Genomic DNA, 23,279 nt, shown 5'->3' with positions numbered 1-23,279 from the left:
CTTCCTCTTTTTCGCTGCCTTTTCACTTTCAAATGTCCAAAGTATGTGAGAAAAATCTCAGCATCCTTGCCTGTAAGAAGCACTCAGGTTGTACTTCTTCCAAGACAGATCTGGAAAAAAAAAGAAGAAAGGGAAAAAAAAAGAGATCTGTTTGTTCTTTTGGAAGTAATGGTACTTTTTTTTTTTTTTGTCATGGTACTTTCAACATTCTTCGCCAACTCCATAGTTCAAATCCATCAATCTTTCTTCAATCTTCCCTATTTAATGTCCAACTTTCACATGCATATGAGGCAAATGAAAATAGCAGGGCTTGGATTAGGCACAACCTTAGTTCTCAAAGTAAAATCCTTGATTTTTAGCTCTTTAAAGAGGTCTTGTGCAACAGACATACCCAATGCAATGTTTTTTTGATCTCTTGACTGCTGTTTCTATGAACATTGATTGTGGATCCAAGTAAGATAAAATCCTTGACAACTTCAACCTCTTCTACATTTATCCTGATGTTACCTATTGGTCCAGTTGTGAGGATCTTGATTTTCTTTACATGGAGTTGTAATACATACTGAAGCCTGCAGTCTTTGATCTTTATCGGCAAGTGCTTTAAGTCCTCCTCACTTCAGCTAGGAAGGTGGTGTCATCTGTATATCACAGATTGTTAATAAGCCTTCCTCCAATCCCGATGACACATTCTTCTTCATATAACCCAGCTTCTCTGATGATTTGCTCAGCATATAGACTGAATAAGTATGGAGTGGATCCAAAGCTAATGCCCATCTCTCTTGATTTTAAACCATACAATACTCTTTGTTCTGTTCATACAACTGCCTCTTGATCCATGTATGTGTTCCAAAGGAGCACAATGGAATGTTCTGGAATTCCCATTATTTTCAAGACTATCCATAGTTTGTTATAATCCACACAGTTGAATCCCTTAGCATAATCAATAGAACACAAGTAAACATCTTTCTGATATTCTCTACATTCAACCAAGAGCCACCTGATATCAACAATGATATCCCTTGTTCTATGTCCTCTTCTGAATCTGGCCTGAACCTCTGGCAATCTAAAAACAGCTGCAATTGTTGGATGATCTTCAGCAAGCTTTTACTTGTGTGTGCTATTAATGACATTGTTCAATAATCTGCACATTCTTTTGGGTCACCCTGCTTTGGAATGGGTACAAATATGGACCTAATCCAGTCAGTTGGCCAAGTAGCCGTCTTCTAAATTTCCTGACATAGACTTGTGAGTGCTTCCAGTGCTTCATCAGCTTATTGAAACAATGGGTATTCCATCAATTCCTGGAGCCTTCTTTGGGTAATGATTTCAATGCAGCTTCTACTTCTTTCTTCAGAACTACTGGTTCTTGCTCATATGCACCCTCTTAGAATGGTTGAATGTCTTTTTGGTACAGTGACTCTGTATTCTTTCCATCTCCTTTTGATGCTTCCTGCATCATTCAATAATTTGCCCCTAAAATCTTTCAATATTGCAACTTGCAAGCTTGAATTTTTTTCTTGAGTTCTTTCAGTTTAAGATATGCTGACGGCCCCACCATGAGACAAGATGTCCCTCACTGACTATGGGGGACAACACTGGAGGCACAGTGTGGGAATTGTGCCCAATCTGAACCCACCACACCAGGGGGAAACACTAAGGGCCTGCAACAGAGCAGTAAGGGGAGCAAAACAATAAAGTCCCCGGGGAATACCAAAAATAGACTTTGGGGCCAGGGTGTGGCACCCCATCAGACTTGACCAGAAAACACTCGTAAAGGTCAACAAACAGACCTTGAATGATTTATAAGCTTTTCTTTTATTGTTGTTGTTTTGTTTTGCTCTGTCTTGTTTTTGTGCTTATTATTGTCTCTGCATGTCTATCTGGATAAGATAGGTGGGATAAACAATCTGGAGGAGAAAACAATGGGGTTCTTACAGCTCTTATCACAATCCATCCATTGTCAAGCACAATTGTACATATGTTGCCATCATCATTCTCAAAACATTTTCTTTCTACTTGAGCCCTTGGTATCAGCTCCTCTTTTTCCCCTCCCTCCTCCCATAGGATTTCCTGATTCAAAATGGCCAAAAGTAATCCATTTCAAATTTTACAACTTCCAATTTTCCTACATTCATACTTGGTACATTTCAAGGTCTAATTATTCATTGATGTTTGCAACTATTTCTTCTGGTTTTGAGTCTTGTCCCATCAGCAAATGAAGGTCCCGTAGGCATTACTCCTTTATGGCTGACATTATGGTCACCTTTACTTCGAGAAGGCAGCTCTTCTTCAGTCATATTTTGAGTGCCTTCTTACGTGAGGGCCTCATCTTTGGGTGCTACCTCCAACAATGTTCTGCTTCTTTTCATGAGGTTATCGGTATCTGACAATTGTTTCGACTCTGTTCGTAAGGTTCTCAGTGACTAATTCCTCAAATGTGGACAGCCTATTCCTTCTTAGTAAGTCTGTTCTTAGGAACCTCTGCTGAAACCTGTACACTTTAGGTGAACCTGTTGTCATTAGGAATACCTGTGAAATAGCTTTCAGCATCACAACAGCACACAAGCCATCATAGTACTGCAAACTAACAAATGGTGAATTTTACTCAGTTACTTTTAAATATAGTCATTTTTCATAGTCACTTTAACAGCTACTTAAAATTCTATTAATATCTGTATAATTTACTTAAAACATTTCCCCATTATTGGGCCTTTAGGAAGTTGCTGTCCCTTAGAACTGATTCAAGGGCATATGGTGTCCATTTGGTCCTTGGGTGCCACAATTGATTACTGCCCTTAACAGCTAATCTGCTAACTATAGGGTTGGAGGTTCAAGTCCACTCAGAAGGAACTTGAGCCTGCTGACTTATATCTGAACACTGAGCACTCCCTGGAGCACAATTCTACTTTGATACACATGCATCACCATAAGTCAGAACTGATGCAATGACAAAGGTGGTCAGACGGCGGTTAATTTTTATAATACAATAATAATGTGATGAACATCTTTGCACTTAAAACATTACTCACATTTCTCATCAGTTCCCAAGAATAAGTGTATTTAAGAGTTTGGGAGAAAAACCTGCCTCCCTCAGTTTACTCCGATTACTAGAAGCAAAGGTAGCTATACTATCTAGTTAATAGTATTTGTCAATGGTTAACATACAAAGGAGCTTCAAAAATGTCATGGAAAAATTCCATTATCTTTCAGTTCCATTTGCCCATGTCATCCACACACCACATCCTATGGCAGTGCGTGGACTTTAATGAACATTCATCTATACAGTGCTTTTCATTTTTCATTTTTCTTCACTTGTTTCCCACTTTAACAATGTAATTCTCCCTCTCCTATACATGCCTCTAGAGAAGTTCTATCCTCTTACTCACTAGTTTAAGAAAATTAAGTGGGCAAGTGAGATAAAAGCTACACATGGAGATATTCTCTTTGCCATTAATGTTATACCTCTTTACTGGTTCCTGTTAATATAGCTAGGTAGTTTAATAATAAGGAATACAAACAACATGTCACAAAAGATTACTGTTATAAGTGTTTATATAAAATCAAAGAAGAATGGAAATTTGAATATTTTAGAATTTTTGTGATTTGACATTTCGTTCAGTTAAGATCCTAGGTTTCTTTTTTTTTTTCTTGTCCCGCCCCATCCCCAATCCTAGGTTTCTAAAAGTCAATATATCTTAAAAATCTTCACAAAATTTGGCATAGTATTTCATATTAAAACTTACAAGTATAAGAAGATAACATAACCATATCAACTCACATAGAGAAGAGCAGAGGAAATTGTTTCAAAGGTTTGTACTAAAGACAAGTGTCCTAAGATGATAAAAGTTAAATCAAAGTCCAGGGCCAGAAGTGAAAAACAGCACCCACCAGCACTATCATATCATGTCAAGAAATCGGTGATGACCAAATAAAGAGAGAGCCGATAGTCTTCTCAAGGATGATGTTCTTCATTTGGCCTTGAAGCTTCAAATTAGAAAATTTACTTCCTAAAAGAGTCAGCAGAATCAATTTTAAACATAAATATTTAGATAATATTTCCATTCATTTTTAAAACCCAATAACTTACAGAGTTGATGGTCTGAAATGTAAACACCTTATTTAATTCACAAGAAAATTCATTTATTAAAAAGAAGAAGAAGAGGAGGAAGAGAGACCTAAAAAACAAAAACAAAGAAACCTCAATATCCTACATGGAAAAATATTTTCTGGGTCCATCAAAATTACATGGGATCTGAAGACATACATGGTATATGCCTCTTTAATTTCTGAATATTAATTACATCTAATGCTAATTATGCCTTTATTATGTCCAAGAACATTTTAAAGGCTTTACTTTACATATGGGTACTGTTATTGTCCTCCTTTCATATCTAAGGGAACAGAAGAACCAAAAGGTTGTCAAGGTCAAAGAACCAGCGTGTGGCAAAGCTGAGATTTAAATTCATGCGGCCTAGCTCCGGAATCCAAACATTTAACCACAATGTTTTCCTAAAGAGAAGATTCTAACAGGCAGTATGTGAAAGGGCTTCAAAATGTTTGAGGGAAAATTTCCTATCTTTTTATTTCATTTTTCCATGAACTTTTTGGAGCCTCTTTGTAATAATGATGAGGGAGACTGGGTTAGACAGGAGTACATGAAATTAGAGAATTTAGTAAGCATAGTCACTTTAGGCACAGAAATGGTCTCTATCAATTTTGCCAGGAAATCTTTCCAACACGCATCACATTTTAATTATCTCCCAGAGGGTGATGCTAAAACACCTTTTTCCAAAAGCAGATCTTCATCTTTAAAAAACAAAACAAGTGAAATGAAAACAACATAAAGAAACCAGAATCTTACTTTCCTACTATCTTTCAATAAATTTCCTTTCCTTGACCTTTTTCAAAACCTTGATGGTTGAAAAATAAAGGTTTTTTTTAAAAAAAGTGCTTTCAGTTGAAATAAAGAGATCTCTGGGTAATTTCCCCCCTGGCAATGAATGAAATGCTTAACAAAGGCTGTAGGTCTATCCCACCCATCCCCGAACAGAAGGAAAACCAAGTTAGCAAAATCATCATGTTTTAAAATTTCACAGCAGTTTTCTTCCCCCTCAAAGGCTATTCCTGTCCTCCTTGCAGACAGGGAACTGCTGCCAGTGACGTCAGAGCAGTCTCCCAGCAACGATTAATGAGGGTTGTCCACCACAGGGGTTTCCTGAAAAGCTAGCAAGAAATTATCCACATATTTGCTGCAATATCAAAATGCAAGAATGTGGTGGAATTTCTCTTAACCCTAACAGCTCCAGTCCCTGGCAAGCTTCTAATTAGGTTAATAATCTTTGATCTTTTAGAATGTTCTCCTAGCATCCTAAGATTGACTTCCTTTTTTCTTTCCTCCACTTGTTCCTAATGAAGTTAGATTTTTGGTACTTTGGTATATCTTTGCTTATAGAAAATGTTAAATAACCACAATGGAAAACTAGAACTGCATAAAATAAGCTGAAAAGCAGACATCACTCTTTTCACTTCACATAAAGAACTTAGCATACATGAAAGCACAACAGAGGGTCAACGCAGGGTGGGGGTCGGGGGCTAGAAAATAAAAGGGTGAGTTTTCCTCCACATATGCTATTCAATCACACATCCAAAGACAGCAAAGCTCACATTTTCCTAGGCTCCAGTGACGGAGATCTCCACACTGACCTCTGCAGGCAGCCCTCGAGAGATAATGGTATGAAAATGGAGCTGCATAAAAAGGAACTGGAAGCCTAACTGCTCAGACCCAAATCTAATGAGCTCGGCTGGTAGGATCACCTCAGACCATACCTAACAATTCCTTCCGCAGGCGTTTTTTAGCCATATTCGTTCAAAATTGGAGTCTTACTCCACACTATAATGGCAAACAATTTTATGTAACCACCTCTTTTTTATATCTGAAAAACAGCATACAAGCAGCTCAGGACCAGGGCAAACACGGTAGGAAAATTCCAAAATCCAACCTAGAATTATTAATGCATGCAGAAACCTACTTATTCCATCCATATTTAGAAAAAGGAATTAGGCAAAAGTCGTTAGCAGCAGGACATGCAGGGTTCATTCAGGCACCTTGCTTCAGCAGTCAGACTCTGGCCGTTCCCACTCAAAAAGGAAACAACGAAATAGCACACTATCATTGAAATATTCCACTTTTGGCTCCAGCTCCATTCACACTGACGCCCAGTTTATCATCATCAAGTCACAGATGGGAGAACGCACCGCTTCAGATGGATTTTTCTTCTTCCTTCTCTCCGGTCCCCTCCCTCTCAGGAGAAAATGACTGCAAACAGAATCACTACGTCACTGGAGGTAGGGGAATCCCATCTCTGCACTCTTTAGATACCAAGGCCAGCAAACAAAAACAAGCCAATGATAAGAAATAAACAAGCCAAAATAAGAAGCGACAAACCCAATAGAGATTCACATGCCAATCTGAACATGTCAAGAGGCATGTCTCAGTAAAAAAGTTGGTCAAATTCCTCCTCCAGAATTTGCCTTAGGACGTTCATATTACAAAATCTGCCTAAACACAGCAAAAGGGACATATTTCTTCCTATGACATTTCAAGCCTAGAGGACAGTTACATAAAGACACAGGAGAGAAAGGCACAGTCACCAGCCGGGTGCGGACAGCTGTGTAATGACCCAGTGAAGGGTATTTATAGGGGATTCCCTGCTTCCTGCAATGTGCGTCAACAGCATCACCAAAGAGAGCAGAAGCCACCACTATTCTCAGACGCTAAACCTGAATGAAGCATCATTGAAGCAGCCATCACAGAGATAAAATCTGAATAGGGTGAGAGTTCTTAGCAAATCTAATTTTTTAAATATTTTAGAAATAATAAACAGAAAACAAAAATGCCAGACGAAACTTAACGCTTGAAGATCCTCTAGTTCCTTTGATGTGTAATATACAGTTAATTTTCCAAATTTAACTATAACAACAAGGCGATTTAGCATTCTCGCTTCTACCCTACCCAGTCTGTGGAGTTCAAGGACATTTATATAAAGAAAGATAATAATCCAAAACTCACCCCCAATGGATCCGCACTTACACCAACAACCAGCTCACAATATTAATAGGAACTTCATTATAAGGATATGTTCTGCTGGAATTTTTGCCGGAAGAAATTCCTTCTGGGAAACCTGTCTTTCTTCCTCCACCCAGTCACCTCCCGCCCCCTTCACCCTTGAATGAAATGCTACTGATCCTTGCTGCTGCGTCTCCAGAAGCTAATTGCTCTGACAAACAGCTCTGAAGCAGACCATGGCCCAGCTGTTCAGAGAGATGCCATCTAGAGCTCTGCCAACAGTCAGTCTCTCTCTCTCTCTCTCTCTCTCTCTCTCTCTCTCTCACACACACACACACACACACACACACACACACACGCTGCAAAAGCACTCCCTCCCACCTCCTCTTCTTGCTCTCATTCAAGTACTTCAGTTGCTTGCCAGTGCCTCCTCACTGCTCTGAAGAATAGCTTTTAAAGACACCGCAGCAGCAAGCTCCTTTCCGCTGCATATGTGGAGCTGCCAAAACAGCCTTCTTGGTGAAGAATACTGAGTTGGGGATATGTACTGAATTAAAAGCATACTTTTAATTACCCTTGCCTTTGTCATCTTTCAAGTAACCAAGGCCAGGCCTTTGCCTAAAAGCTACCTGGCTAGACTGTACAAACATAAAACACAACCCAGTTAACAATAATTTTCTTTCTAGCCTGCTATAGTTAGTAAAATAATATCCCATTCCGGGGAAGAAAGTAGGTAGCACACTATACTAGTAACTTCCATACTGCCCCCCAAAAAGATGAGACAGTTTGGCTATTAAATGAGGGAATATGGAAACTGTGAAGGCACCTTATTGACAAAGGATGAAAAACGGGTGAGAACAGAGAGCTTAAGAATGGAGATGAGGTTAAACCGATTAAATAAAGAGGAGACCAAGAAAGCATGCATAGTTCCGGGACAGTACACATCGATCTGAACATGAAGTCCGAATTTGAGAGTCCAAGGAAAGGTCTCCATTGTTACAGAAGGTGATGAACATTGCAAACAGGTGGTACAATGGCTGCAATAGCACAAAATAACATACAGGCAGGGTTTAGACACTCTGAAGAAAGCAATAAAACCTGTCACATAGACACATCTATGCTACATGAATATGTAACATATTGTGTGCATGTGGTCTTATGATGAGCCAGGCACTCTTTAAGCTCCAGGGTCATACAGAAAAGGTGGGAGTCTGGTTCTTACTTGGAGATAATAAGTCACTGAGAGAAGACCCAAAACCCATCTGTAGGCAACTGGAATCCCCTTACAGAAGGATTGTGGGGAGGAGACAAGCCAGTCAGGGTGCAATATAGAAACGATGAAACATACAACTTTCTTCTCGCTCTTTAATGCTTCCTTGCCACCGCCCCACCCCACTATCATGATCCCAATTCTATCTTACAAATCCGGCTACATCAGAGGATGTACACTGGTAAAGATAGGAAATGGAAACACAGGGAATCCAGGACAGATAAACCCCAGCAATACCAGGAGGGGAAGGGGAAGATGGGGTAGAAAGGGGGAACCAATCACAATGATCTACATATAACCCCCTCCCTGGGGGACGGACAACAGAAAAGTGGGTAAAGGGAGACATTGGACAGTGTAGTAAGACATGACAAAATAATAATACTTTATAAATTATCAAGTGTTCATAAGGGAAGGAGAGTGGGGGAGGGAGGGGAAAATGAGGAGCTTTTACCAAGGGCTCAAGTAGAAAGCAAATGTTTTGAGAGTGATGAGGGAAACAAATGCACAAATGTGCTTGACACAATAGATGTATGTATGGATTGTGATGAGTTGTATGAGCCCCCAACAAAATTATTAAAAAAAGAAAAACAAAAAGAAGTCACTGAGAAATGGAAAGCCGAGCCCAAAGGGCCAAGTATATCACTGAAAAGAATTTGTCTTTTAGTGCAGGCATAGGGAAGGTCTGGCCCTCGGGCCATACGGGGACTGTGAAATCATCAATAGCAGCTAACATCATATGCCACACCAAAGAGAAACTGTTTCAGCCGTCACATTAGGCATGAGTGAATTAAATGTTTGACCACCATGGCCTGGGAATGATGTTATAAATATCCAAATGGCTCTTGGTAGCAAAAAGGTCCCTCCCCCAAACCGGTTTTAGTGAGATGAAAAGTGGTTTTGAAGCAGAGGAATGATTTATTTGGACCTCTATTTCTTTTTTGAACCTCACATTTTAACCTGAGAAATTTTTAACCTACAGGAAATTTACAAAATTATTTTAATAATCCCAGACTTATACACATATATACTTAAATATATGTGTGTGCATATGAATATTTTTCCAAACTATTTGAGAAGTTCATCAATAGCATTACCACAATGACTCTTCATACCTAAAATGGTTCAGCACCTTAACCATTTTTAAGCATATAACCAACTAAATAATACCCCATGCCATAGATTCTAACCCGTAGGGACCCTTGACAGAGTCTCTGAGACATCGATCTTTACAGGAGGAGATGGCCTCAGCTCTGTTCTGTGGAGCAGCTGTGGAGTGGGTGGAGTCAGCAGTTTAAACCACTGATGATTAGCAGACCAAGGCTGACTCGATAGAGCTACAAAGGCATAAAGATGGAGGCTCCAAAAAGTTCATGAAAAGATGGACTCAAAAGAGAATGAAAAATTTCCACAAACTTTCTGAAGCCCTCACAAATCTAACAATAAGATAAATCTGAGCTATAGAAATAGCCACTGGCTAAGTCCCAGACAGGTCACTGGGTAGTGCACATGTGTGAAAGGATCTAACTAGATTTGAAAAAAAAATGACTTTGGAACTATACATAAGTTTCTACAGCGTCTTCAGTCTGAACTCAACTGAATCAAGTCAACACTCACCTAGGATTTATTATTATTTTTTAAAAATCATTTTATTGGGGGCTTATATAGCTTTTATCACAATCCATCCATCCATGGTGTCAAGCACATTTGTACATTTGTTTCCATCCTCATTCTCAAAACATTTCTACCTAAGCCCTTGTTATCAGCTCATTTTCCCCTCCCTCCTTCAAGAACCCTTGATAATTTATGAACTGTTATTATTTTTTCATGTCGTTTTCATGTCGTACACTGACTGATGTCTCCCTTCGCCCACTTTCTGTTGTCGATCCCCCGGGTGGGGGTTATGTGTACAGTAAATCATTTTCTCCCCCACCTTCCCTTTTTCTCCCCCACCTTCCCCTTACCCTTCTGGTATCACTACTCTCATTATTGGTCCTGAGTGGTTGATTTGTCCTGGATTCACCTAGGATTTAAACAAAGCTCAAACTCATCTTATTTAAATTTTCCACCAGACAACCGAAATTACTTGACATATAAAGAACCAGGATAATTTCAATTCACATAGAAATAGATAATAAGCAAACACCAAAATCAAGTTGTCACAAATGTTGGAATTATCTGACATACAACTTAAAGCAGCTATTTAAAAATGTTCCAACAAGCCGTTTATCATTAACATATGGGGCAGGAACAAATTGGAAAACCCAAAAACAAACTCATTGCCATTGAATCAATGCCAACTCACAGAGATCCTGTAGGACAGGGTAGAACTACCCCTGTGAGTTTCTGAGACTATAACTCTTTTTTAAACTGTAACTCTTTACATGAGTAGAAAGCCCCTTCTTCCTCCCCAGGAGCAGTTGGTGGTTGCAAAATGCTGACCTCCTAGCTGGCAGTCCAACATGGAAACTAGCAGGCCACCAGGGCTCCCACGTTGGAAAGGAGAGTGAAAATGGTTGCAAAACTCAAAGGAGGTAATCAATGTCATTGAATTGTACGTTGTTATAATTTCTGTTGTGTATATTATTATCATTAACAGCAGAATAAAAGTAAAAATTTAAATGTTCCAATATGTAAGGCAAACATTCTTGAAATTAAAGAGAAGATAAATATCTCAGCAAAGAAATGCAGCATTTAGAGCCAAAACCAAACCAAACCCGCTGCCATCAAGCCTATTCCAACTCACAGCAACTCTCTCTCTCTAGGTTTTCTTTATCGGGCAGCCTCAACTCTCTCCCTTGGAGCAGCTGGTGGGTTTGAACTCTGAACTTAAGATTAGTGGTCCAGTGCTTACCTGACAGTATTACCAGGTCTCCATAGAGCACATACAAAGAATCAAACAGAAATTTAAGACTGAAAAATACAAACACTCACATGATGAGTTCAAGAACTGAATGGAGATAATAAAGAGTCTGACTTTGAAGACAGAACAATAGAAACTAATAGAACTGAATAATGAGGAGTAAAAATATTAGGAAAAATAGACTAAATCAAGGATTGGTGAGATAATACAAAAAAAATTCTAACATTCAGGCATCAGAGTCCTAGAGGAGAGGAAAAAGTATGGTGCAGAAGTTACAAAATAATGGCTGAAAATTTCAAGTGTTCCACATAAACTTACGGATTCATTATAATCAAATACCTTAAATCTAAACATAAAAAGAAAAATAATCTTGAAAACACCCAGAGAAAAATGACATTTTACTTATATGAGAATAATGACTTAGATCACTTTATATTATATTTAGCAACAGAAACCATGGAGATTAGAAGGAAATGAAACTATATTTTAAAGCACTGAAAGGAAATAAATTATAAATACAAAATTATATAACATAAAAAAATATCCTACAGGAATAAAGACATCTCAGAGGAAGGAAAACTAAAAGACTTCATTACCAATAGATCTACTCTAAAAGAATGGCTAAAGAAAGTTCAAATCCATCAGCCACGCCACAGGAGAGAGATGAAGCTTTCTGCTCCCCTAAAGATTTATAGCCTCGGCAATACAAAGGGCAGCTCTACTCTGGTTTTAACTTGTAGATATACATATAAATAGTTCTTCTTTTGTTGAGTTCTTTAAGCTATTTGACAGCTGTGAGCAAAATTTGTAAGATTATCTGATGGGATATTAATTTCTGCATATATAATACATAGACAATTACAACATGAAGGAGGAATAGGAAACAATATGGTGGTAAGGTTTCAATATTCAATAAATATTATAAATATTTTATAATACTAATTCTAAGTAGTCACTTAAAAGTTAGGTATGTAAACAAAGTTAGGTGTGTATATACAAACATGTATGTGTAAACACATACCTATAGAGCTATCCCTACACAAATGAGTAAAAAAACCTAAAACGAGGGTACCCCACTTTTTAAAGTGCCTTTATGACAGTTTGTAGAAGCCTTGGTGGTGCATTGGTTATGCATTGGGCTGCCATCCGAAAGATAGGAAGTTCAAAATCACTAGCCCCAGAAGATAAGGTTTTCTACTCCCATAAACCATTACAGTCCCGTAAACTCACAGGAGCAATTCTACCCTGCTCTATAGGATCACTGTGAGTCAGTATAGAAATTCTAAGAGAATTTTCACTTTTATGAAAAAAAGGTGAGGGTGGGGGGGAATGACGAAAAGCAAAATGGGCATTTGTTTCGCAGCAAGCTGTTGAGGTGGCAGTATACACCCTGGGTAATGATGGCATCACTTACCTCCTTCCCAAGGAACTACACTCAGCATCTGAGCATCAAGCTGCCATTGTTTTGATCTTTATTTGTGGGCATTATATATTAGTGATATTTTAGGCTTTACATGTTATTTAGTATTATTTGGTAGCTTATTTTGGGGGCCCAGGAATGCACAAAAAATTTTCCCTATAAAAGTAATGGTAAATTCAAACCCCCTTCCCTACCACAATAAAAATTCATTTGTTTTTAAAAAAAATGTGTTACAAAATTTTTCAACAGTATACCCTGTTTTCCCGAAAGTAAGACATCCCCCGAAAATAAGACTTACTTATAGCCTGGTCTCTTGCTGAAATATAAGGCATCCCCCCAAAATAAGACCTCCCTGAAAATAAGGCCCCCCAAAGCTACCGTCACCCTGGACCGTACAGCAGGCACCACCACACAGCTTACTGTTGGCCGCAGTGCAGCCAGAGCAGACAGGAAGTGTGAGGTCTCTTTTAATAAAACAATAAACAATAAATGTGTGCCGCATTCTTCTTCATGGAAAATTAAGACATCCCCTGAAAATAAGACCTAGCTCTTTGGGAGCAAAATTAATATAAGACACTGTCTTATTTTCGGGGAAACAAGGTAATTCTACTCATGTCACCCCACCTTCATGCCACTATTGCCATTATTTCACTTATGTAGATTAAAAATCTCAATGACAATTTTATAGGTTTTGCTTTAAACAGTTATTTTTTCAACAAAAAATAAGTCTTATATTAATGCAAATAAAAATATTAATTAATTGCAATTGCTTCTTCACTGGATGACATTTTGGTTTCTGAAATGTTTCTAAGGTACACGTTACTTTCAGACAACAGGGGAAATTTGTACCCAAACTACAACCAAACTTGTCACTGAGTGGATTCCAGCACATAGCAGCCCTACCAGAACACAGGGTCTCCATAAAAAGTACACTTTAAAGCAAAGATAATGATCAGGGATAAAGAGGAAATTTTACATAATGATAAAAAGGACATGCAACAATTCTAAATGCCTATGAACCTAACAAATGATTTTCAAAACATACAAGTAGTAGTGATAAATGAGAAATAGAGAATGACAAAATACTGTACACAGTTACAGCTAAAGCTTTCAACACCCTCCTCTCAAGTAGTAGACAGAAAATAAACAAGAGTTTAGAAAAATTGAACCTCATCATTAACAACAGGTTCTAGTTAGAACACTCTAACTAAAATCAAGATACACATTCTTTTCAAATTTTCATAAATCAATAAAACAGACTGCACTTTGGCTTATAAAATTCTTTTTAACAATTTTAAAGAATTGAAGACAAAGTATAAGAGAGTTTCAAAAAGTTTGTGGAAAAATTGAATTAAAATATAATGGAATTTTTCCACAAACTTTTTGAAGGCCACCCGCCTATATTCTCTAACTAAAAACCAATAATAGATCATGTAAAATCTCCAAACATTTTGGACATTAAGCAACACACTTAAAAATATTTCATGGAGGGGGAACCAATTACAAGAATCTAAGTATTGCCTCCTCCCTGGGGGATGGACAGCAGAGAAGAGGGCGGAGGGAAACATCGGACAGGGTAACTTATGACAAAACTATAATAATTTATGATCTATGAAGGGTTCATGAGGAAGGGGAGAGATGGGAGGGAGGGGGAAAATGAGCAACTGATATTACAGGCTAGAGTGGGAGGCAAATGTTTTGAGAATGATGAGGGCAACAAATGTGCATATGTGCTTGACACAATGGATGGATGTATGGATTGTGATGAGAATTGTATGAGCCTCCAATAAAATAATTTTTTTTTAAATTTAATGGATAAGAGAGGAGGTCTCAAGGGAAATAGGAAAATATTTTGAATTTAATGGAAATGTAAAAGCAACATATCAGAATTTGTGTAATGCACACTAACAATGTGCCTACTGTGAAATATATGCTATTAAATTGTTATATTAGGAAAGGGGAAATTATGAATAATCTAAGTTAATGCCCTAAACTTTTCTATATACTAAAAAAATCAACAACAAACAAACAAAAAGCCACAGGGCAATCAAAGTAAAAGAAATAATAAAAAACCAAAATACACAAATTTAAAAATCCTAAAGCTGTTTTTTAAAATAAAAAAGATCAATGTAACTAATAAATCTCTTGCAAGCTTAACAATTACACCTACTCCTCACACTATTAACTATCTTGTTATCCAACATCTTGCATTTATGACAATGGTAAAAAATCTACTATCTGACTGCTTAACCTAGATTTCCTCCTGACATCCAAATCCCAGTCTGCAGAGCCACCCAAGTCTGTTTTGCTCAGAGCTTAAGTGGCCAGTTCTTCAAGTTCTTGCTGGTCTTATTTCCACGGACAGAGCTATAGTTGAAGCTCTTATGTGAAAAGGGTGAATGAGGTAGAATTTTGAAGGAACCCTTCTTAGAAGGGTCCCCCAAAGGGCTGCCATAATCCAGAAGCAGGCAGGGAAGAGGGCGGTTGCTGCTACCACTTCGCTCTACTCAAACACCTTGGAGTGCCCAAATCTGACAGTGTATAAGTAATTTGGAGGGTGATTTGTGGCTGCAGCAGAAGCCAGCTGTCCCCTCCTTTCCCATCATAGTCCAGGCTGTTGAGCTTCTCTTCCAAGCAGCTATTAATCTCCAGGGTCCAGGTCTTGGCTTCTAAGCAGCATGCCAATCGCAGGTTAGAGAGTGGCAGCAAATAGCTGGGAATGCAGAAGGGTCAGCTGAAGGGAGCACTGAGCATTCTCTCCCCGGGCCTTGTTTGTTGGTTGTCCAGGCCCAGAACTAGGCCTCTGGTCCAGCCACTGGTCCCCAGGCCCACTCAACCAGCAGCTTCCTTGGGCCAATATTAGGGATCTAGGGTCCAGAGCACAGGACTATCAGAGGCACAGCAATTCAAAGGGTCCAGGGCTCAGAGAATTTCTGGATCCTTCTCCTCCTTGCATAATACTAGTTTGGGATAATGACCTGGTCTTTGGAACCTAACTATGTTGATAAATGAGGAGTACATATTACTAATAAAAGGAATTTAAAAATACATATTACCAATAAAAAGAATTAAAAAGATACCTCTATAGAGCCCACAAACACTAAAAAGATAATGAGAGTATTACCAACAATACTATGCATGTAGATTTGACGAATTTGTTGAAGTTGACCAAGTCTTTAAAACACAAAAACTTACAAAGGTAAATCAAGATGAAATAGGTTAACTTGATTATCCTGGGTTTTTGTTGTTGGGTGCTGTTCAGTTTTTTACCAACTCACAGCAACCCTTTGTGACTGAGTACAACTGCCCTTTCGTTTTCTTGGCTATAATCTTTATGGAAGTAGATTGGCAGGTCTTTCTCTAGTGAAGCTGCTGGGTGGGTCTGAACTGCCGACCTTTTCAATTAGCAGCCAAGTAATTAATCATTGCATTACCAAGGTTCCTTGAACAGAAATAACTATTAAAGAAGTCTACACGAGGTTTCTCTCATGAAAATTCCAACATATATTTAAAGATGAAATAATACCAACTCTATAAAAACTACTCAAAACATAGAAGAGATGAGAGTATTTTCCAACTTGCTATCAAAACCAGGCAAAGGCATAATACGAAAATTAGAGACCAATCTTCTCTCATGAACATAGATATAAAGTAATTTAATAAAATATTAGCAAATCAAAACTAGTGACATAAATATGTTAATATATTTTATTAGTGAGGTTTAACCTGAGATTAGAATGTTAGTTCTATTTTTGAAAATTAATCAATATAAAATTAATCCAGTATATTAAATCCAAAGAAGAAAAGCTACATGATCATTTCCACTGTTGCAGAAAAAGCATTTGACAAAATTCATTCATAATTAAAATATATATATTATCAGCAAACCAGAAATAGAAGGGAATTTCTCAATCTAACAAAGGGCAATCAGAACAAACCTACAGGCCAAATGTTCTCCGTCCAGGATGAAATAATAAGGGATGGTTGTTCACTGTGGGAAGTTATAACTAGTGCAGTAAAATAAGAAAAAGAAATATATGAAGCATACAAGGAAGAAATAAAACTGTTCCTATTCACAGACAAAATGATTATATAAGTAGAAAATAACAAGGATTCACAACAAATCTCTGAAAACTAATAAATATGTTTGTTTAGTAAGGTCACCGTTGCTTTTGTTAGGTACCATTGAGTTTGTTTTGATTCATGGCACCCTGAATGAAACACTACCTTGTCCTGAACCGTTCTCACAAACGTTGCTATGTATGAGTCTATTGTTAGCATTTATAATATCACTTCTTAAAACTGAATACTTATATAAACTCTCACTTTAAATGAATGAAAGATTATTTTTAGTCAACAGAGAAAAGACAAAAACAATCCCACTGAAAAAGGGAACCAGACAAGGATGCCCCTTGTCCCCACTTCTATTCAATATCGTACTGGAGGTCCTAGCTAACAACATAAGGTAGCAGAAGCACATTAAAGGTATCCATCTGGGAGAGGAGGAGGTGAAACTATCGCTATTTGCAGACAACATCATTCTATACATTGAAAACCCCAAAAGCTCCATAACAGGAGTACTGGCAATAATAGAGGAATATGGAAGAGTGGCAGGCAGATCAACAAACAAAAGTCTATTGATTTGCTATATACATCGGGTACCCTTCACAACAGCCAAGAACAAACTGAAATATCTAAGGATATATCTAACCAAAACACCCAAAAGACTTATACAAGGAAAACTACAGAACCCTACTACAGGAAACCAAAAGCGACCTCCACAAATGGAAGAATATCCCATGCTCCTGGATCAGAAGACTCAATATAGTAAAGATGTCAATCTTACCCAAGGCACTATATAAGTCTAACGCTATCCCAATTCAAATACCAACAACCTTTTTTCAAAGAACTGGAAAAACTGACCACCAGTTTCATATGGAGTGGGAAGAAGCCCAGAATTAGCAGAGAACTCCTCAAGAAGGACAAAGTCGGAGGGCTCGCCTTACCTGCCTTCAACACCTACTATACAGCCACAGTGGTCAAAACAGCATGGTACTGAAATAATGACAGATACTCAGACCAGTGGAAAAGAACAGAAAAACCAGAAATAAAACCATCAGCATATAGACAACTGAGTTTCGACAAGGGCTCAAAAAGTATCAAGTGGGAGATGGATGCCCTCTTTTACAAGTGGTGCTAGAAACAATGGATATCTACCTATAGAAAAATGAAACAAGACCCTTACCTCACCCCATGCACAAGAACAAACTCAAAGTGGATCACAGACCTAGAAGTAAAAGCCCAAACTATCAGGACCATCAATGAAGGAATTGGGACAAACCTAAGAACCCTGGCAAAGGGAATACATAGGCTAACTGTAATAGGGAAGGGTACACACAGAGATGAAGCTGAAATTGACAAATGAGCTATACTAAGGATAAACACATGAAAGAATATTTTTAAGTTACTTGAAAAAAATTAAATACTAATATTTCTATGGAAAAGCAAAAGTCAAAACAATTCTGCAGAAGAATGAAATTGCAGAAATCAAAGTACCCAATTTTAAAACACTGTAGATTTGCAGAAATAAAGACAGTATGGTACTGGTGAAAGAAAAGAAAGAGTCCAGAAATACACCTCTACAAGCACACCAACTGACTTTTTACAAAGGTGCAAATATAATTAAGTGGAGGGAGGAGTCTTTTAACAAATTGTATAGAAGCTAGTAGTTATCCATATGCAAAAAAAGAACACTGACTTAAAACCTTATACTTCAAATAACTATTAACTCAAATGTAACCTTGATTCAACTGTAAAATGTGAAACTTCAAAAATTTAAAGGAAAACACAAAGTAAATCTTTATGGCCTGGAGTGAAGCAAAGAGTTCTTTAACAAGATACCAAAAGTACAATCATTTTTTTAAATGGACTAATTAGACTTTTAAAAATGAAAGACTTTTGCTCAGGTAATGAACTGTTAAGAAGATGTAAAGACAGGTGACTAGTTGGGAGAAAAATTTTCTGCAAATATTTTATCTATCAAATTACTTTTATTCAAAATATATAAATAACTCTTAAAACTCAACAGTAAGAAAACAAAACAATCCAATGTAAAAACGGACAAAATCCTTAAATAAAAATAGTGATAATCCAAGTAACAGGGAAGCTACTGGAGCAACTGGAACCCTTCCTGATACACTGGCCTGGCCACGTTGGTGTGTCCTTGTTTCTTATTAAGTTAAACTAACATACACTAATCAAATGACCCAGTAATCACACTCCTAGCTATTTACTCTAAAGGTTCTATTCATAAAAAGTCTGTATGAGAATATCTATAGCAAAAAAAGAGTATCTATAGCATCTCTACTCATAATTGTTGAAAACTGAAAACAATCTAAATATCCTTCATTCAGTCAATCAATAAGCAAACTATAAGATATCCATTGAAATTGTTTGTTCAAGCAATAAAGAGGAATGATCTATTGATATATGCAACAACTTTTATGACTCTCAAAAACATTAAGCCAACTTGAAGAAATCCATCTTGAATAAGCTACATACTACGCGATTCTACTTGTATGACATTATACAAGAGACAAAATTATAAAGATGGTAAACAAATTAGTGTTTGTGAGGTTTCAGGGCTACAGGGAAAGAACTGATTCCAAGGGACAAAGGAAACTGAGATGATGGAAATATCCTATATCTGAATTATGATGGAAGTTATAAAACTGTATGAATTTATTAAAATTTATAGGATTAAAATGGCTTGCATAAAAAGGATATAGCTAGTTTATGTATATTATACCTTAATAAAATAAATACCTTAAAATATTAAGAAAAAATAATAACCAATTGGGAGTAAGCTATGGGTGAAAGGTTTAGCTCAAATAAAAATGGTGGAATGGTGATAATTGTTAAAAGAAATGTGGTAGAGGGGGTATGCTTTATAACATTCTGTTGACTTTATATGTTTAAGTTAAATTCAAGAGAACCAGCAAAGGAGACTAAGTAAAGAAGAAAGAATGGCAAGTAAGGTGTGGAAGTATGGTGTTCTGAAAGTTATGTGAAAAGCCATTTTTAGGAGAATATGATAAACTATGTCAAATACTGATAGGTCAAATGAGAGGAGTTACAACTGACTACTAGACTTAGGAACATGGAGTAGTTATGGTGAAAGCCTAATTGAAATGGGTTCAAGAAAGAAAAAGGCAAAGAAATGGATGCATGCACAGACAAAGAAGTCTGCTATAAAAGGAACTGAGGCAGTGGTAACTGGAATAAGGTAAGGATAAAGAGAAGTTTTATAGGATGGGAAAATTGCAATTTATTTGAATACTCATGTTCCCTCTCCTATACAGTCATTTGTTAAACATTATGTAGTATGGAATAATCTCTAAGACAGTGATAAAAGTTGCACTAGCCAAAAATGTTTGAGTAGTTACCAAAGTCTAGGCACTAGTCTAATCACTTTGTAAATATTTTTCATTGAGATACCAGTCTTCAATAATAAAAAATGTATAAATATTTCTACGTAAAAATGTTTACAGCATTATTTAAAGTCTGGAAATATATTAAATAACTAGCAGCAATAATAATAAGTGATGGCATAAAATCAGACTAATGATGTGTTTGTAAAGTGTTCTTAAAAACACTGGATACGACTTATGGTAGTCTAGAAACAAATCTTAATGTGCAAAAGCATTGCATTACTGTAAATCAAGATTTTAAAAAAGGATTAAAAACATATAAGCAGGCTTCAAAAAGTTCATGGATAAAATGGAACTTTCTGACAAGCTTTTTGAAGCCTCCTCATATAACCAAAAAAGGTAAGAAAAGGATCTTACATGAGTGAGGAGAAAGAAGGCTTCAGATAAATGTCTAAGACTTTTTCCACATGCAGACTGCACATATTATTATGTCAAATGTCTAAAGAACCATAAGCGAGAGAATAAAAAGCTGCTAGTGACTCTGACAGGCAAAATCTGCTCTGTAATGAAAGAGACATCTTCTAATTAAAACTTAAAAAAAAAATACAAGCAGAAGGTGTAAGATATGAAAATAATAACAATTTATTATTTATTAGGGGTCCACCAGGGTGGGGGTGTGTGCAGGGAGGGAAAAAAGAGGAGCTGATATCAAGCCAAAAGAAAATGTTTTGAAAATGATGATTGCAACATACGTACAAATGTGTTTGATACAATTGATGTATAAATTGTTGTAAGAGCTGTAAGAGCCCCCAATAAAATTATTTATTAATTAAAAAAATACAAACAACTAAAAATGCATAAACAATAGAAGACAAGTTAGATAACTAGGACCTCATATAAATTAAATACATATGCTCATCAAGAGTAAAAAGACGATCTATAGATTGGGGGGGGTAATCTTCAGAAATGAGTTATTTAGTAAGAGTCTAAATCTCTAAAATACATAGGAAAAAAAAAGATAAACAATCCGATTAACAAATGGGCAAAGAATATGAACAGCATTTCACCAAAGAAGCCATCGAGCTAAAAACAAACACATGCAGAGATCTTCAATCATTAACCACTAGAGAAATACAAATTAAAACTTCGGTGAGTTACCATTTCACTCCTGCTAAAATTTCACTAATTGAAAAAACAGAAAACACAAAACGCTAAGCAAGGATGCTAGAAGACCCTCTACACTGCTTATGGAATTGTAAAATGGTACTAGCATTATTCACAACAGCAAAAAGATGGAAAGAACTTGTGACCACTGAAAAATAAAAGGAAAACCAAACTAGGATACATACACCCAATAGAATACTACGTAACAATGAAGATTAATATGAATCTGCCAAATACCTCCGAACACAGGTGAACCTGGAAGACATTATGCGGAGTAAAATTGGTCAATCACAAAAGAACATTGTATAAGACTCTACCATTAAAAGACCCCCCCAAAAAAATGGTTTACAGGCAGACGAGATCATTCTTTGAAGGTTATCAGGCATGGGAAGGAGTGCAAATCACTAACTTGAAGTAAACACCTAGTGACTTGGGTGAAGAGAAAGGCAACACGTATACAATAAGGGAGAGGTAAAAAATATAAAAATTAAAAAAAAATAAGGGAGAGGTCAGCATAAACTGATCAAGGCAAAGGAAGACACTGGGAGGACAAGTGTTAAAAGCAATTGTGATAGTTAGGTTTATTTATGCCAACATGGCAACCATAAGAAGGTATGGGTGGAGTCTAGCCTGTCAATCAGGTCACAGCCTGATGGTGCCTCCTTGTGGCCATGGACTTCCCATAAGGAGGATCATGGTATCTCTCCCTCTCCCATATGTATGAGGCGGTACCCCCCAAAAAGCTGGAATTTCACTGGGCGAAGTGGAGCTATCTTAGTACACATTTTTCCCATGTATGCATTTTGTATGCATTTTTCCTGATAAGCAAGCATTGAGCAACTTGCTCCGAGTAGTGCACCCAGTGGCATCGCCTGGGAAAGTTCTCTCTGGTCACAGTGAATTTTTTTTGTAAAAGCAGTTTTGCTCCTACCTTGTTTTCGATGATGGCCGATTTAAGAGAACAGTGTGTGGCTATGAAATTTTGTTTCCTGCTCTGGAAAAATGTTACAGAAACTGTTGTGATATTGAACAGAACTTACTTACAAGGACAGTGATATGGGAAAACTCAAGTGTATGAGCAATTTTATTGTTTCACAAAAGGTGAAATGTTGATTGATAATAAACCTTGTTCTGGACTTCTGTCAACTTCCTGCATGGACGAAAATATTGACTTGTAGTGCATCTGGAGTTCACTCCACCAGGTCAGACTGTTAATCAAGCTTTCTATTTAGAGGTTCTGAAAAGATTGCATAACAGTGTGCAACAAAAAAGACCTGATTTGTGGCAGATAGGAACTGGTTTTGCCACCACGTCAATGCACCTAATCACACAGACATTTCACTGTGCCAGTTTTTGTCAAAATCCAGGATGCCTCTCTTGCTCCACATACCTTACTCGCCTGACCTCACTCCATGAGACTTGTTTTTGTTTCCACGAATGAAGAGGTACATGAAAGGACAGTGATTTGACAACACAGAAGAGGTGAAGAAAAAAATGAGGGAGGTGCTGTCAGCCATCCAAACATGAGTTTGAAAAATGTTTCCAAGAATGGAATCGCAGATCTGACAAACGTATTAAGTGTAATGGAGAGTACTTTGAAGGTGATAAGGCTGTTTTATAAAGAAAATTTAAATACATAGCTTTGAAAAAAATTCCAGAGTTGTTTATTTTTTTGGGTCACTCTCATATAATGCTCATAAAACCATTGTTCCTTTCCTTTTCCCCCCTCTGGTAAAAATGCCCAGAATCTTCAATCCCATTTTGGAAAGAAGTGCTGAGAACACACATCCATGTCTTCTTCCTGTCCTTAGAAGTAAATAATTCAGTTTAATGTATTCTTTATAGGTACACTTTAACAGCCTGCTGGAGTCCCCCTTTATTCTGATTTCTGAGAGTTTCAACAAAATAGTTTAATTTTGTCAAGTGGTTTCCTTTTCTATTGGAAAACATACTGTATATATTCAAGTATAAGCCGACCCGAATATCAGCTGAGGCACCTAATTTTACCACAAAGCTGCATAAAAAATGTGCTGAACAGGGCAATGTAACTGAGAGAAATTACTGAAACC

The 23,279-nt window shown here is 37.2% G+C and overlaps 1 protein-coding gene across 10 annotated transcripts in view; it reads right to left on the bottom strand.

The window, feature by feature from the left end:
- R3HDM2 (R3H domain containing 2) overlaps positions 1 to 23,279 on the bottom strand; it is a 113,951-nt gene that overhangs the window by 60,761 nt on the left and 29,911 nt on the right. Inside the window, exon 1 of one of the 10 annotated variants that reach the window (XM_045293355.1) lies at positions 3,889 to 3,910. The exons of the other annotated variants lie outside the window; for them this stretch is intronic. The gene's annotated coding sequence lies outside the window, so the exon portion shown is untranslated. Of the gene's footprint in view, positions 1 to 3,888; positions 3,911 to 23,279 lie in introns of those variants that run through there. 10 annotated transcript variants of the gene reach the window in all.

The sequence above is a fragment of the Echinops telfairi genome, unplaced genomic scaffold, assembly GCF_000313985.2.
Source record: "Echinops telfairi isolate 266 unplaced genomic scaffold, ASM31398v2 ScPeMD7_2;HRSCAF=8, whole genome shotgun sequence".
Classification (NCBI taxonomy): Eukaryota; Metazoa; Chordata; class Mammalia; order Afrosoricida; family Tenrecidae; genus Echinops; species Echinops telfairi.
This window is presented reverse-complemented; position numbering and strand designations above follow the sequence as displayed.